Source organism: Primulina tabacum, chromosome 10 (assembly GCF_025594145.1).
Source record: "Primulina tabacum isolate GXHZ01 chromosome 10, ASM2559414v2, whole genome shotgun sequence".
Lineage (NCBI taxonomy): Eukaryota > Viridiplantae > Streptophyta > Magnoliopsida > Lamiales > Gesneriaceae > Primulina > Primulina tabacum.
The window spans coordinates 21413985-21431577 of NC_134559.1; positions in this window are offsets into that span (position 1 = coordinate 21413985).

The following is a 17593-nucleotide window of genomic DNA, read 5'->3' on the forward strand; positions in this document are numbered from 1 at the left end:
TCGTGCACGGGCGGACAAGGACTTCCGCTCGGGCGCGAAGTGTTCGACTTTCTTGCTCACTCATTGGCGCTCGGGCGGACAAAGACTTCCGCCCGGGCGCAACACTTCCGGCCTACATCTTAGCTTTTCATATTTCTTTGTCCAATCTGGTCTCGGAAAGGCCCGGCTATAATTACATTAAAACATAATTAATAATCTCATATTAATGGAATCGAAATCTCGGGCATTACAGGATTTCACAAAATCACCAATCTAAAATATGGAAGCTTGGAATTCTTAATACTCTCGGTTCCTTCCTTTGGAATTCTGAATGAAGGAATTAAAAGTGTTGATATATATATATCTTGCATGTAAGGGGCAAATGGCTTCACCCTAACACAACACTTCTCGCGCATATGCGCGACCATTCTCGGCGCATATGCGGGAGACACTATGTCTCGGCGCGTGTAAGCCTTGGCAGCTCGCGCATATGCGCGCACCTCTTCCGCGCATATGCGCGAGGTCCTTCACAACTCTCGGGTACCCTCGCGCACATGCGCGAATACACGTCGCGCATATGCGCGAGATTCTCTGCCTGCCTCGAGCATATGCGCCCTGTCCGGTCGCGCATATGCGCGAGGTGCTCTGTCCTCGCACATAATTCGGTCTTCTTTTCGTCTATCCCGGTCTAATCCGTTTCATCTATAATCACCTCAATTTATCCACAATTCATTTCAGATTACGATAATCAAATTCTCTGGCCTTGCATTTCTCCCCCCCTAAGATCTGATTTCGTCCCCGAAATCACAGGTAATCAAATCATATATCAATCAGATACCATAAGAAATGGAGAATAGAAGTTAAATAAGAATATTCACATCAGTGAAATAACTCCGGGAATCTTTGTCTCATATCTGACTCAGTCTCACAGGTAGCTTCCTCAATGCCATGACGACTACATTGAATTTTCACCAGCGGAATAGTCTTCGTTCTGAGCTGTTTTTCCTTCTGATCAAGAATCTGAATCGGTTTTTCCATATAACTCAAAGTGTGGTCAAGTTCTGCCTCCTCTGGATGAATAATACGTGAAGCATCAGGGGGATATTTCCGTAACATTGATACATGAAAGACATCATGTATCCCAGATAAAGAAGGCGGTAATGCGAGTCGATAGGCACGATCTCCTATCTTCTCGAGAATCTCATACGAACCGATATAACGAGGAGACAACTTTCCTCGCTTGCAAAATCTGACAATGCCTCTAAACGGAGAAATCTTCAAAAATACTCTATCTTCCTGCTCAAACACTAACGGTCTATGTCGAATATTTGCATATTTGGCTTGTCGATCTTGAGCCGTCTTCATTTTCTGCTGAATCAGCTTCACTTTCTCATTCATATCTCTGATCATGTCAGGTCCAATCTCAGGAACCTCAGAGATGTCATCCCAATACAGAGGAGATCTGCACTTCTTGCCGTACAACGCTTCAAATGATGCCATTTCTATGCTCTTCTGATAGCTATTGTTGTACGAAAATTCACAAAGAGGTAATGAATCTTGCCAACTAGTGCCAAAATCTAGCACTACAGCTCTAAGCATATCCTCCAGTGTCTGGATAGTCCGCTCTGACTGTCCATTGGTCTGTGGATGATATGCGGTACTCAGATGTAATCTCGTACCTAGAGCTTCCTGCAAACTGTGCCAAAAATGTGAAGTAAATTGTGGATCACGATCTGATACGATAGGCTTCGGCACTCCATGCAATCGAACTACCTCTCGGACATAGATTTCTGCCATCTGATCATATCTGTACATCATTCTGTACGGAATAAAGCATGCTGATTTGGTCAATCTGTCAATCACAACTCAAATCGCATCACAGCCTCGGGAAGAACGTGGTAGTTTCGTAACGAAATCCATGGAAATGTGATCCCATTTCCATTCTGGAATGGATAAACTTTGTAGTAAATCCCCGGGTTTCTTTCTTTCTGCTTTCACCTGTTGGCAATTCAAACATCTAGACACGAACTCTGCAATGTCTGATTTCATTTGTTTCCACCAATATTGTTTCTTCAGATCATTGTACATCTTCCTGCCCCCAGGATGAATACTAAATCGACTACAGTGCGCTTCTGTCAAAATCTGTTCTTTCAAGTCTGACACATCTGGCACTACAAGACGGTTATGCACATATAATACAAGATCACGAATCTGATATTCAGATTGATGCCCTGATCTGACCATCTCAATTGATTTCTGAATATTTTGATTACTTTTCTGTGCTTCTTTAATTCTCAATATCAACTCGGGTTCGACTTGAACAGCATATAATTGCACTGGTCTACGATCTGTCTCAAATACCATCCCAAACAAACAGCAATCTTCTATCAAATTTGAAACTCCAATAGTCGATAAGGATAAAGAACATACCTTACGACTTAATGCATTAGCTGCGGCATTGGACTTTCCTGGATAGTATTTGATTTCACAATCGAAATCCTTCAATAAATCAAGCCATCTTCGTTGTCTCATAAAATATTTCAGGCTTTTATGATCAGAATAGATCTCAAACTTCTCACCGTAAAGGTAATGTCGCCATATCTTCAAAGCAAAAACAATGGCCGCCAATTCAAGATCATGAATTGCGTAGCGAGTCTCATGTGTCTTCAGTTTTCGTGAGGCATAAGCGATAACATGACCTCGTTGCATCAACACGCAACCCAATCCTCTGTGAGAAGCATCATAGTAAACAACAAAATCACCAGTACCTGAGGGGATAGTCAGTATCGGTGCACTGGTTAGTCTCTTCTTCAATTCAAGGAAACTGGACTCGCAATCTTCAGACCAAACAAACGGAGTATTCTTCTGAGTCAGTTGAGTAATCGGCTTCGCAATACTGGAAAAATCTTTGATGAATCGTCGATAGTATCCTACCAAACCCATAAAACTACGAATCTCCGGCACGGATGTCGGTTTCGGCCAAGAAATCACGGCTTCAACCTTGCTAGGATCCACTGATATACCATCTCCGGATATGATATGACCCAAAAATACAACCTGTCTCAACCATAATTCACATTTCGACAGTTTTGCATATAATTTCTCAGCTCTTAAAATTCGCAACACAGTTCTCAAATGCTCAACATGCTCAATCATATTCTTTGAGTATATCAAAATATCATCGATAAAAATAATTACGAAATCATCGAGATACCTCTGAAAAACACGGTTCATCAGACCCATAAACACAGCTGGAGCATTCGTCAAACCAAACGGCATGACAATAAACTCATAATGTCCATACCTGGTTCTGAACGCTATCTTTGATATATCAGAACCTCTGACTCTCAGTTGATGATATCCCGATCTCAGATCAATCTTGGAATAAACCGAAGAACCATGCAACTGATCAAATAAATCATCTATACAAGGTAAAGGGTATTTATTCTTTACCGTAGCCTTGTTCAGTTGTCGGTAATCTATACAGAGCCGCATGGAACCGTCTTTCTTTCTAACAAATAATACTGGAGCGCCCCAAGGAGAAACACTCGATCTGATGTACCCCTTGGCCAGAAGATCTTCTAACTGAGTCTTTAATTCTTTTAATTCTATTGGCGCCATTTTGTACGGAGCTCTGGATATAGGAACAGTACCTGGTATAAGATCAATACTGAAGTCTATCTCTCGAGCTGGAGGTAATCCTGGAATCTCATCCGGAAAAACGTCAGCAAACTCACACACCACTGGCAAATCTGCCAATGAGGGGCTCGATTTCACTACATCTACTGAATATACTAGGAATCCCTCCGCTCCCTTCTGTAGTAATCGAGTCATGGCTAACCCTGATATCAAAGGAATCCGAGATCTAGAACCTTTACCGTAGAATTTCCACTCATCAGCCATCTCCGGTCTGAACCGGACAATCTTATGAAAACAGTCTACGGTAGCTCTGTACTTGGTTAGCATATCAATCCCGATAATACAATCAAAATCAGACAACCCAAGTACAATGCAATCTAACTCAATCTCATTACCCTCGAACTGTAGCATACAATTTCTAACATAAGTCACTGATATCAAACCACTCCCCAAAGGAGAAGAAACCGATACTACAGTAGATAATGACTCGACAAACAATGCATGTATCAATGCAAATCGTTCAGCTATAAACGTATGGGATGCACCAGTATCTATTAATACATGAGCAGGGAAACCACAAAGGAAACAGTTACCTGCAATAACATCATCCGGTGCGTCCTGAGCCTGTTCTTTAGTCAATGCAAACACACGGGCCTGTTGTCTCGGAGGTTGGCTCACCGTCTGGCTTCCTCCTGACCTTGACTGGGACTGTGCAGGTGCTGGCTGAAAAGAGTGTACAGAAGATGCTTGTCTCTCCGTTTGAGCTACTGAACCGGATGATCCCACAATCTGAGATCGCTGTGCACCTCTCTATGGGCAGACTTTAGCGAAATGTCCCGGTTGTTTGCAGATGTTGCATCTACCAGTCACTTCTTGGCACTGCTCTGTGGGATGCCTTCCACCGCAAGTAGTGCAATACACACTTGTGTAACTCTGACTAGGACCACTCGGTCTCGGACCACTGGAACTGGATGAAGTGCTGCCAGATTTCTTGAACTGTTTTCCTCTGGCTTTCTACCAATCTTTCTTACCACTACTGGTACCACCACTTTCGAATCGAGGAGAAGGTTGTGAAAACTGTTCGATAGGCTGTGGAGGTCTCGGGGTCTGAGCAATATACGATGCTCCTCGCTGCTTAATCAAGCCAGCTTCAGCACCTTTCGCCCTGTTCAAAGCATCAACAAAGTTGTTGAGTCGTCCCGTATTCACCAAAGTAAAAATGTCAGGATTCAAGCCGTTGATAAACTGATCAGCTACGACTTCATCATTCTCGGCCACGTGCGGCGCAAAACGTAGCAATGTAGAGAATTTGGCAACATACTCTTCATTGTTCAATTGCCCTCGCCTCAAGTTTGCAAATTCTGTCCCTTTGTCCTTCCGGTATGACACTGGAAAGAAAAGTTGATAAAACTCAGTTTTAAAAACTTTCCAAGTAACTTCTGTACCTCTCTGTTCCAATGCCCTCTTAGTTGTAATCCACCAATTCTTTGCAACTTCTTGTAATTGATGCCCAATCAGTTTCCTCTTCGTTCATCTGTATAGTCGAGGGAATCAAACAACATCTCGATATCATCTAACCAGCTTTCACAATCAACAGAATTCTCGGTGCCTTTCAGTGTCGGTGGTCTGAATGACTGAAACCGTTTCAGCAATGTTTCCATTGGTGTAGCCGTCACATCCATAGGATCATTGGATGTACTGCCCTGTTCTGGCACTCTGACTGCTGCTCTTCGAGGAGGCATATCTGATTATCAAAAGTATTAGTTCTCAACTATATTTATTCTGTCTCAGTTCTCCTCGGATCATCTTACCTCTGATCCAGAATCGGTTCTGATTCATTCTTTACAAGTACACATTGCAATCAACTAAATAATTCAAGCAACATGTACTTTTAAAGCAATAAAACATGCTTTCATGCTAACATAGAACATAAGTATAAGAACAATACAATATTCTCATGCTAGTATCAATAAGTAAGCAAGGAAAAGACTCAATCTACCCCGCTCACCCTCTTCTATCTCAGGGTAAGGAACCTAATGCTCTGATACTTCCTGTTGTGGGGATCCGGGTGCTAACTCATCTTCTTTAATCATTTGGGACTAATTGGATCAACTGTGTATGCTTCTTTGATAATTTTTTTTTTTATAATATCAAAGAATAGCTAATCGAAAGTGTATACAAGCATACAACAAGTTTAGTTTATTTATTATACAAGATTAATTGTAAAGTCTACAATACATGATCAACTTGCAAATTTATTCCATTTACAAACCATCTAACTAGTGTTTGTTTTCCATAACTACACGTCTAGGAATAAACCACCAGTTTCGTATCTAGGCCCGGATCACCACGCTAATCATCACTCGTTCAAGCTCTTCTCGGTACTGATCATGTCCCACCTGTTGCCATGCACACATACAAACACGACAACAGCCGGAAACTCCGGTGAGAATAATCGCAGTATAAAACATTTATACATGCAATGCATAAGATCATATACAAAACATAAACCATGTATCAAAAACATGAATCATGATTTTATGACACATTAGTGAATACAGATAAAACTCTTGACTCGACTCACATCTAAATCTAGGGATCCCGGTGTGAATAAGACGTAACAAATCTCCCATCTACTCTCCCAATCTAGGGGTGGCGGTGTGAATAAGACGTAACAAGTCATTGGCCGCTCTGCCAATGACTCATCTATCTCAAGTGTATTTCTATAATTCAATAGACAAAATATAAACATCTCAAAACATAAACAATCTAGTATGTGGTTTAGGAAAACTCCAGTCCAATCTGACTCGAGTCGTATCTCCCGGTTCAACATTGATTTATACCTTTCTTTGTTCGGTGTTTGGTTGGATGAAATCAATCTCAATATTCAAAACCTTCAATACCAATCTGAAATAACAATTGAGAGGCATGAGATCACATACAACTCAATTTACTTACGTGATAGGCTTACTATTTGGTCTAGATTTATTTCAACGGCATAACAGCGTCATTTCGATATACCGACAACTCACTCATCAATAGATTCAATGTCACAACTCATCTCATCAACCAATGATATACACAAGTCACAAAATCTGTATAATCCCACTCACATATATGCTGAAAATTCATAACACTCGCATACGATAACATTTCTTCGATCCGGTTTCGATTATACTTATCTCATCATATCAAGAACACATCATATAGCTCAAAATTTGATTTCCCCAACAGGATATTCCCAAATCAATCAAGAACATAATAAAACTTACATCCTTTGGAAGCTAGTGACAAGAGGAGCAAGAATCTAAGCTCGGATCGATAATTGAACGTTCGGATTTCACAAAATCACCAATCTAAAATATGGAAGCTTGGAATTCTTAATACTCTCGGTTCCTTCCTCTGGAATTCTGAATGAAGGAATTAAAAGTGTTGATATATATATATATATATCTTGCATGTAAGGGGCAAATGGCTTCACCCTAACATAGCACGTCTCGCGCATATGCGCGACCATTCTCGGCGCATATGCGCGAGACACTATGTCTCGGCGCGTGTAAGCCTTGGCAGCTCGCGCATATGCGCGCACCTCTTCCGCGCATATGCGCGAGGTCCTTCACAACTCTTGGGTACCCTCGCGCACATGCGCGAATACACGTCGCGCATATGCGCGAGGTTCTCTGCCTGCCTCGCGCATATGCGCCCTGCCCGGTTCGCGCATATGCGCGAGGTTCTCTGCCTGCCTCGCGCATATGCGCCCTGCCCAGTCGCGCATATGCGCGAGGTGCTCTGTCCTCGCACATAATTCGGTCTTCTTTTCGTCTATCTTGGTATGATCCGTTTAATCTATAATCACTTCAATTTATCCACAATTCATTTCAGATTACGATAATCAAACTCTCGGGCCTTACAAATTATGCCCAAAATAAACAAGCCCAAGGCAAAGGGAAAAAAGAATGAACCCATCAATAATTTATATTAGTTTGATTAAGTTAAAAAACGTGCAAACATGAGGAGATAATGGAGCAGATAGGAGGAGATCATTGGGGAGTGGGAGAAAACTGCACAGTAGTCAGAAGAAAAGAGATCGGCAAACACAGAAAACAGACACAACAACTTTGCACAGACAAATCTGCAAATACCCTCTAATAGATGTCAATCTTCAAGCACTAGTTTTCAAACATTCCAGTATAATTTCTAAGCATTCTAGAATTTGTCGTTTTAGATTCCAACAAATTAATATTTTTAATTTTTATGTCTTGTAAATTCCTACCGTTTATTGAAAATATAAACAATGTCAGGGGTTTATTTCTCAAATTCCAATAGTTTTCTTTGTTTTGGCGTTATATTTGTTTTAGGAGATTAGAACCGACGGTCGAATTTAGAATTCACGTTGTTTGAATAGTTAAAAGTTAGATTTCATTGTTTTTACACAAATCGGTGCATTTTTGCACCTGGCACGCTCGCAAATCTCAAATATTTTGCAAACAATTTTTGGCACGCCTAGTGGGACCGTTATGCCGCCAAGAAGGAAAGAAAACGTCAATAAAGGGGATGAGGAGTCTCAACCTTGCCAGGAAGAGGTTCACGCTCCGACAGAGCAGCCGGCTGCTGAAGAGCCGACCAGGGAGTTGGATTTGCATCCAAGTAATGTTCCAGAGGTGTATGCTCATATTTCAAACCGTTTGGTTGAAGAGTTGACTGCGATGAAAATTGAAGAAATATCACAAGCACTGTCCAAGGCTGTGTCTGATTGCTTGAAAACAGTATTGGGTAAACCGAACCAGTCAACCAACAAAGAGCAGAATGTAAGTGAAAAAGAAGGGAACCAGGGAAGCAACCAAGTCCAGGGAAATAACCAAGTCCATGAATTCGACCAGGGAGTGGGACATTCAAAGGCTGGCGATCCTCGACGCCCAGAGTTCGCACTCCCAAACCAACAGGAAGGATGGTACACACCACCACATAAAAGGGAGGAAACCTTAAGGTGGGAGAGTTAGACCATATCTTACAGATGTGGCAGGGAGTTCGAAACAACCTGTCAACCAAGTCCATACGATCACTAATCCTTTGTATCAACCAGGAATGTATGATGATAAACCACACTTGGGTTATTAGGGAATTGATGGAAGTTTCCAAGGATGGAATGCTGGTTACAGTATAAGAGCTCAGACTCAGGGAACAAACCATTTTCACCATCTGCTCCCCAATAGAAATGTAGCAATGATCGACCCTGATGTGGTGAGGGAAACTGTTCAAGAACTGTATGGGCCGGCTTTGAGACAGATAGGCCGCCCGGAGTTCCACAAACCATATCCAGTGTAGAGCCCAAAATCAGTACACGTAAAACTCATGCATTTATTTAATTGTTAAATTATTTAATCAAGTTTAAAATGATTTTTTTAGATGAATGATTTATGAAATTACATTATTTTAAATTATTTATGTTTATGTGATGCACGTTAAAATGTTTCTCGAGTTTCATGTTTTAGGCGATTATTCGATGCGGGACCGAGGAAAAAAGGTCGACGACGATTTTGGCGATTTTAAAATGTGGTATTTTATTTTAAGTCATGGAAGTAGCATTCTAAATGATTTATTTAATTTTAAGCATTTTAAAAGACTAATTTAATTATTAGGTGATTTTATGATTTTAAACTTTTAAAGATGTAGCACTTGTGCATTTTATTTTAATTAAGGGATTTGTAGAAGTTAGTGTATATTAACATTTATTTAACATTTTTAAATTATAAATTAAGCACTCTACCCCTAATTAACCAAAAAACACATGCACACATACACTTTTACACACACTAATACACGCCTACACACACAATTCACTTCCTTCCCATTTCAGTTTATTCTCTTAAAAGAAAACCTAGGGTTCATGGAGAAAACATCAGCAACGACTTCCCTTCAAATTTTCCAGTAATTTTCGTTGGTTTTCTTCAAGAAAATAATGCCACGTTCGTCCTGGATCAACCCTCGCATCATCCCCGCTTCGGTGTCCTCGTTTCGATAACTTTAAATAAAGGCATGTATAATCTTTTGTTTCTGCATCGATCTTGTTATATTATATGTTTTTATGTTTTTATGTTTATTATGCGTAAAAATCCATGTATGTTGTAAAACGTTTGAGCAAAAATTTGTTAGATCGGTTTTGAAACGATTTTAGATCTGAAAACTCAAAATTTGCTGTCATTTTAAATACTACAACTTTTAGGTCGATTTTCTGGAAAAAATTTAAACATATAAAACGTATAACTTTTTGATACCTTCGATTTGACAGTAAACTCGAAACATTTGGATAAGAAATGAGTGAGTTATGATCGTTTTCGTGGGACTGCTCAAACTGCGATTTTCCGAAAATGCGTTCTTGATGTGTTCTTCAAGTTTTATTGTTGCAGGCTTCGTTGGGGATCGACGGGTGATTGCTGCTGCGTTTAAGTATGTTGAGTATGATGTTGAGATGGTTTTTTGTGTATCGGATCGCATCGATAGGCACTTGGTTGCAATAGAAATCGTATGATGCGTTTTGGTGTCAAATGTCAGGGATTGGGTTGCGTTGTTTATGATGCGTAGTTGTTTTGGGGCGTTTGTTTGAGTTTGAATAAGTGTCATAGCATACTAGGATGGGTCTCGAGGCATTGGTTCACGGTCCGTATGATCGAGTTAGGAGGAATGAGCCATAAGTGTAGTGAATTTCCGTTGGTTCACGATTCCAGTAGGTACATGGACCCGTAGCCGGACCCTGGCACGGGGTCCATGCACTTTTCCTTCAAAATGTGAATTTACAGCACCTACACGGACCCCGACAAGGACCCTTACACGGGGTCCTGTCCTTTTAAAAAAAAATTAAAAAAAATTTTTTTAATTTTTTTTAGGGATTGTTTTTGGGTTTGATGTTATGATTTAATACAATGATTAAACGAGGTCAAGTCCCGAGAAATTTAGAATGTTTTGTCATTTTTGGGTGTGAGCATGACTATACGTCTAAGTTATGCAAGATAGGTATTCGAACTCATGTTAGTATGTGCAACAGTGGCTCTAAGCGAGATCCAACGAATCCCTCAACGCCACGTAAGTATGTTCGACATGCAAAAGAAAATACTTTTAAGTTTTTTAGGTATGCTAAATGTCTTGTGACCAAATTATGAACGGGTTTGGAATTCGGTGAATGTGGCCGAGGACCTCTCCACCCCGGTAAAGCATGACCGGGTTTAGATCAGGATTGGAAAGCAGTAAAGCATTACCAGGGACCAATCCACCCGGTAAAGCAAAACCGGGGATCTCATGTACGTGGCGGTCGATTTTCCCTGTCAGCCCAGTACTGTGGTTTAGTCTGATCATGCGCATTTATGTATAGGTCACTTGCTTTGAAACATATCTCTACGCAAAATGATGAAGTTTATGTATGTTCAAGTATGTATGAAGCAAGCATGTTTATGAAAAGTTTTATGATGATGACACGTCTATGTTTATGCTATTACGTTCAAGTTTCAAGTATGAAATCACTACTTTAAAGATGCATGTGGCTTTATTATGTAGTACTTCTTATATCCAGTTTATACATGTTGAGTCCTTAGACTCACTAGACTTGATCGATGCAGGTGAGGATGACTTTGAGGAGACGAGGGGTGGGGACCAATGAGCCGGCTTGGACTGCGCAGGGGGCTAAACCCGAGGACCGCCCATGTTTTAAGATTTTATGCATGAAGATTTTTAATACTCTGATTTCATGAAGTGGTTTATGATGTTTAAACGATTATTACTTTTGGCAAACTTGGTTTTGGTTTTTTTTATTGTAAATATTTTTAGACGAGCAAGTTATTTTATTGCAAATTTGAAAGTTTATTTTGTATTTAAGAAAATTTTAATTTTTCCGAAAATTTTAAATAGCTTTAAAGTACGGTACGTTACAGTTGGTATCAGAGCGGTGTTCTTATAAATGGTTATGCCTACTTCCAGTTGCGAGAAGCTCAGAAGTCACACCTCAAATCCGTAAGTTTTAAAGTTTTAAACTCATTCATGTAATATGTATCCAGTCATGATTTCATCATGTGCATGTTTAAGTTCAATTTACGTGCATCTTATGATATTGATATGATGTTCATGCATGTTGGGTTTACGTGTTGGGTAAATATTGGAACAGTATGCCTCCCAGATGTAGGATTGTGCGTGAAGCAGGTGATGAGAATAGGGAAGCCCAGGATGGGGAGAGGGTCACTCCTCCTCGTCCACCCCCAGATATGCAGACTCAGATGCTTGTATAGATGACCCAGTTCTTTGCACAGTTTGCGGGGAACCAGACTGCAGTAGACACAAGGGCGAGGCCCAGATCGGAGGCAGTCTATGAGAGGTTTAAGAGGATGGATCCGAAGGAGTTCTCGGGGACTACTGACCCGATGATAGCTGAAGGATGGATTAAGTCCATCGAAGTCATTTTTGCATTTATGGAGCTGCAGGACACAGACAGGGTTAGGTGTGCCACATTCCTTCTGGCAGAAGACGCTAGAATTTGGTGGGAAAGCGCATTAGTGTCAGTGAACTTACAAACACTGACGTGGAATGGGTTCAAGGAGGTTTTCTACTCCAAGTACTTCACTGAAGAAGTACGCTCCAGCCTGACCAAGGAGTTCATGTCGCTGCGACAGGGAGAGAGCAGCGTGGCAAACTTCGTCAGGAAGTTTGAGAGGGAGTCTCACTTTGTGCCCCTGATTGCAAATGATGCCCGAGAGAAGCTGAGGCATTTTATGGATGGGTTGCGGCCGAACTTGCGCCGTGATGCTCGAGTTGCTGGTCCTACGACTTATGCAGTTGCCGTGTCGATAGGGCCTCTTGCCCTGTTTAAGAGTCCTTTCCCAGGACAGTAGGGGTTTCAGGGACCGCCGAAAGGCAATGGTCTTATTCCTCCACCGAAGGCTCCTCAGAGACCCGGTCCGGGACAGTGTTTATTTGGAACGTGCAAATGCTTCAAGTGCGGAGCCAGCAATCATATGCTGAGAGACTGCCCGTAGTGGAGGCAGCCAACCCAGGAAAGAGTGTTTGCCATGCAAGAAGAGGAGGCGAACCCATATACGACCCTGTTGACTGGTAACTTATTTAATTCAGCACCGCATAATTTTTTCCATGCATGTTTCGATTTTATATGGGATTATTAGTGTGCTAGTTAGTAATTTTGGTGACTGGGTGTAGAGATTTCTACTATGCTTGAGGTTAAGATTAGAATTTTTGGGATATAAGTTTTTGTGTTGAACCAACGTCTCTCAAGAAATATTTTCATAAAGAGAGTAGACACAAAGGCCTTGATAGATTAAGGGGCCACTCACTCTTTTATTTCGGAGACGTTTGCTAATCATCTGCACGTCAAGTCTATTGGACTCGACGTGAGCTATTCAGTGACAGTCCCATCAGGGGAAGAATTATCAGCTACTAGCGTGGTCAGAGACATCGATCTCGAGCTGCAAGGCCACCTAGTGTATGCCGATCTAATCGTATTGCCGATGCCAGAATTTTATATTATCTTGGGAATGGACTGGCTGACGAAGAACAAAGTTCTTATTGATTTCCACAAAAGGTCAGTGTTGGTAAGTCCTTTGTGCATGGAGCAGTTTCTCTTTGAGCCAGATAGATGAAGAAGTTTCCCTCGCATGATCTCTTGCATGCAGGCACAGAGACTTATTCACAAGGGGTGTCAGCTTTCTTGGCCAGTATTATTTCTGCACCTGACGTACCTACTCCGTCAATATTTGATGTGCCAGTGGTCAGAGATATTCCTGACGTTTTTCCAGATGATGTCACAGGCCTTCCACCATAGAGATAGGTGGAGTTCGCTATTGATCTTGTACCAGGCACTGCGTCAATTTCTAGGCACCGTACCGACTAGCTCCAGCTGAGATGTTAGAGCTCAAACAACAGATTTAGGAGCTTCTTGACAAGGAGTTCATTCGCCCTAGTTTCTCACCATGGGGAGCACCAGTGCTCTTTGTAAAGAAGAAAGATGGAAGCATGAGGTTGGGTATCGACTACCGAGAACTAAACAAGGTAACGATCAAGAATAAATACCCACTTCCAAGGATCGAGGATTTGTTTGATCAGTTGCAGGGAGCTACATTATTCTCTAAGATAGATCTTCGATCAGGGTATCATCAGCTGAAGGTAAAAGATAGAGATGTTCATAAGACAGCCTTCAGAACCAGGTATGGGCTGTAACGTACCGTATTTTGATTTACTTGAAATTTGCGGAAAAATAAAAATTTTCCTAAATACAAAATAAATTTTCAAATTTCGATCGTCACTCAATTGTTCATCCAAAACATTTGTAATAAAAAGATCACTAACAAAGTTTACTAAAGAAAAATACTTGTTTAAACATCATAAACCAAAACGTGAAATCAGAGTAGTTGAAGCATTGCATAAAAACTAAAAACATAGGCGGTCCTTGGGTTTAGCCTCCCGCTCAGTCCAAGCCAGCTCACTGGTCCTCACCTTTCGTCTCCTCAAACTCATCTTCACCTGCATCGATCAAGTCTAGTGAGTCTAAAGACTCAACATGCATAAACAGGAAATAACAAGTAATACGTAATAAAACCACATACAATCTTTAAAATAGGGCGTACATACTCGAAACTTGAACATGCTTGTAAAAGCTTGAACTTACATACATAACATAGACGTGCCATAACGTGAAATTTTTCTGAAACATGCTTGCAACATACATACTTGAACATACATGAACTTCATCATTTTGAGTAGAGATATGTTTCAAAGCAAGTGATCCATACATAAATACACCTGATCAAACTAAACCACAATACTGGGCTGGCAGGAAAATTCCACTACCACATACATGAGATCCCCATTCATGCTTTAACGGGTGGATTGGTCCATGGTCATGCTTTACCTTTTTCCAATCCTGATCTAAACCCGGTCATGCCTTACCGGGGTGGAGAGGTCATCGACCACGTTCACCGACTTCCAAACCCATACAAAATTTGGTCACACGACATTTAGCATACCTCAAAAATTTAAAAATATTTTCTTTTTTTGCACGTCGAACATACTTACATGGCTTTGAGGGATTCGTTGGATCTCGCTTGGAGCCACTGCTGCACATACTAACATGAGTTCAAACCCTTAACTTTCATAGCTAAGACGTAGGTACTCGTGCTCACCACCGAAGTAATTAAATAGCTTATGACATTCTAGATCACTTGGGACTTGACCTCGTTTAATCATCGTACTAAATAATGACACCAAAACTATTAGAGTAGGTGCCCGTCGTGCCAAGTGTTGGCCGAGGGTTCATGTTGAAAATCTATGTATAAATAATCTTTATTTTAATAATATTTGAAATTATTGTTTTGACACATCTTTATCTGTATACACATGCTAGTTGCATAGATAAAGTCCTTGAATATACAAATAGTAGAAAGAATATGAGATGCTCATATGATGAGTATCATGAAACTCATATTTGCAATATTGTATATTCTAAACAGTTTCTAGTCGATTCAGCCGCCGCTAAGAAGGATATAGGTCGCTCGAGTTCGAGACTAGTATCTGCGATGTGAGTACCATGTTTAATTGGTAGGGGACATTGTGATGTCCGAACATGCAGATAGGTGCTCCTTGTAGAATGCACTCAACCCTCCATAAAGGACTTTCCAAGTGGTTTTCACTTATCGAGTGAAAACGTCCTAGTTTATGGTTGTACACCATTAGTCCTTATGACCCAGGACAACATTGAGACTCTATATGCTAGCATTGCACTTTGACTTGTTTACCGAATCATATGGGGTCATCAGGTGGCAAGGTTGGGTGTTTTGTCGAAACATATAGGAGTCGATGCATTGTAGTCGGGGATTCACCGCTTACCTTTGGGTGATATCCTATGTGTATGTAGTTTGAAATATCTGATCAGAGTATGGTGATAATTAAGAAAGGGGTTTTTTAGATTACACCATCGATGCAACTACGACATGACATATAGTATCGATTCTTTGACAGCTGTCGATATACCAATAGTTGTCGAATCGGTCGGGATATATGAGATGAAGGGACCGTACTGCACGCTAACCATGATTGAATGGTTCTTGCAAGCACGATCATTTGATACATAGGGAATCATGTAAGCGATGCTGCTAGGCGTTTAACATGATTGTAAGGATATGTTTAGTCCCGAATCACATTAAGATGTGAACCCACGGCTAGTTATATCAATGAACCATTGACGACCACACAAGTGCTAACTTTCTAGATCCCGTTGAGAAGTAAAAATAGTTCAATGTGTTGAACGGCTTATAAAGGAGTTTATAAGCGCAAAGAAAAAAAATTAGAAGTATGACTTCTATAAGGGGAATGTGACTTTTAATTTGAGGAAGTGTTCCTAAATTAAAAGTTGACGAAACAAATAATGCATTTGAAAATTGTGATTTTCATAAACATTATTATGGACTAAATTAAATTAATTCAAATTGTTGAATTAATTAAACACTAGTGGACCAAGTAGAGTCCAAATAATTAAATTAATTCAAGTGTTGAATCAATTAAATAACATTGAGCCTTGTAGAGCCCAATTAGAGATAATTATTAAACTAGTGGGCTTGAGTAAAATCAAGTAAGGTTTAAATGATTTCAAATATGTTTGAGACATTTAAATAAAAGTCAATGAGCTTTGTAATTGTTACAAGCCCAAATAGAATTGCATACATGGGAGGTGAAGGATTGGAGACAACTTTTTCAATATCCAAGGCATGACATGCACATGCTCACTTTTACTTTTTCATATACCAAGAGAAACACTCCTCCCTATCTCCTCCAAGGCATATGGCCGAAATTTGAAGACATTTTTCCCTTCAATTTTGTTCTTCAATTGTTGAAGAAAAACATTCCCTTCTCAAAGAAAAATGCCTTACATTTTCTAGTGCAAGTGTAAGTTAGATCTTCCTTGTTAGTGGTGGGCTTGATTTTGAGCAAGATGTGCTATTGGAAGCTTGTAGATCAATCTTGCCATTGAAGAGCTTAGTTGTTTGACAACTAAGTTAGAGTCATTATCAATCTTTTAAAATTGATAGGTAAAATCTTAAAACACCCTAAGAATGTCATTTTGTGTTTTATTGTATTTGCTACACACTAAGTTTAGGGTGCTCGATTTTCTTGCTAGAAAAATAATTTTGAAACTTCCGTTGCGCAAGCAAGCACCTTAATCGACCCCCTTTCAAAAACCCCAAAACAATCAAGATAATTTTTCCCAAAAAAAAAGAAGTATACGGACCCCGTGCCCAGGTCCGGCTACGAGTCCGTGTAGTCTTTGTAAAACTATGCCCGAAAATAAGTAAGAACACGGATCCCGTGTCAAGGTCCATCTAAGGGTCCGTGTAGGTTCTGTATGTTGACACTTCGAAGGAAACAAGGGCACGGGCCCCGTGTAAGGGTCCGGCCCCGGGTCCGTGTACCTGCGGGAGTAGCAAACCAACGAGAATTTCTGTGCATGTGACTTAGTCTCACTAACTCGATCCTTCCGACCTTGAAACACACCTCGAGACCCATCCTAGGATACTATAGCATTGACTCAAGCATATACAAATGTCCCAAAACAACTACGCATCACAAGAACACAACAAATCCGTGAACACGACACTTGACGCCAAAACCATTCCTGCGACTTCTAATTCGACCAAGTTTCTAACGACACGAAACGAAACACCAACAATCATCCCAACATCATCATCGATATACCTAAATGCAGCAGCGATCACCCGTCGATCCCCAACGAAGCCTGCAATAATAAAACTTCAAAAACACATCAAGAAAGCATTTTCAGAAAAACGCAGTTTGAGCAGTCCCACGAAAACGATCATAACTCACTCATTTCTTATCCAAATATTTTGAATTTTATATCAAATCGAAGGTATCAAAAATTTCTACGTTTCATATGTTGAAAGTTTTTCCAGAAAGTCGACCGAAAGATCTC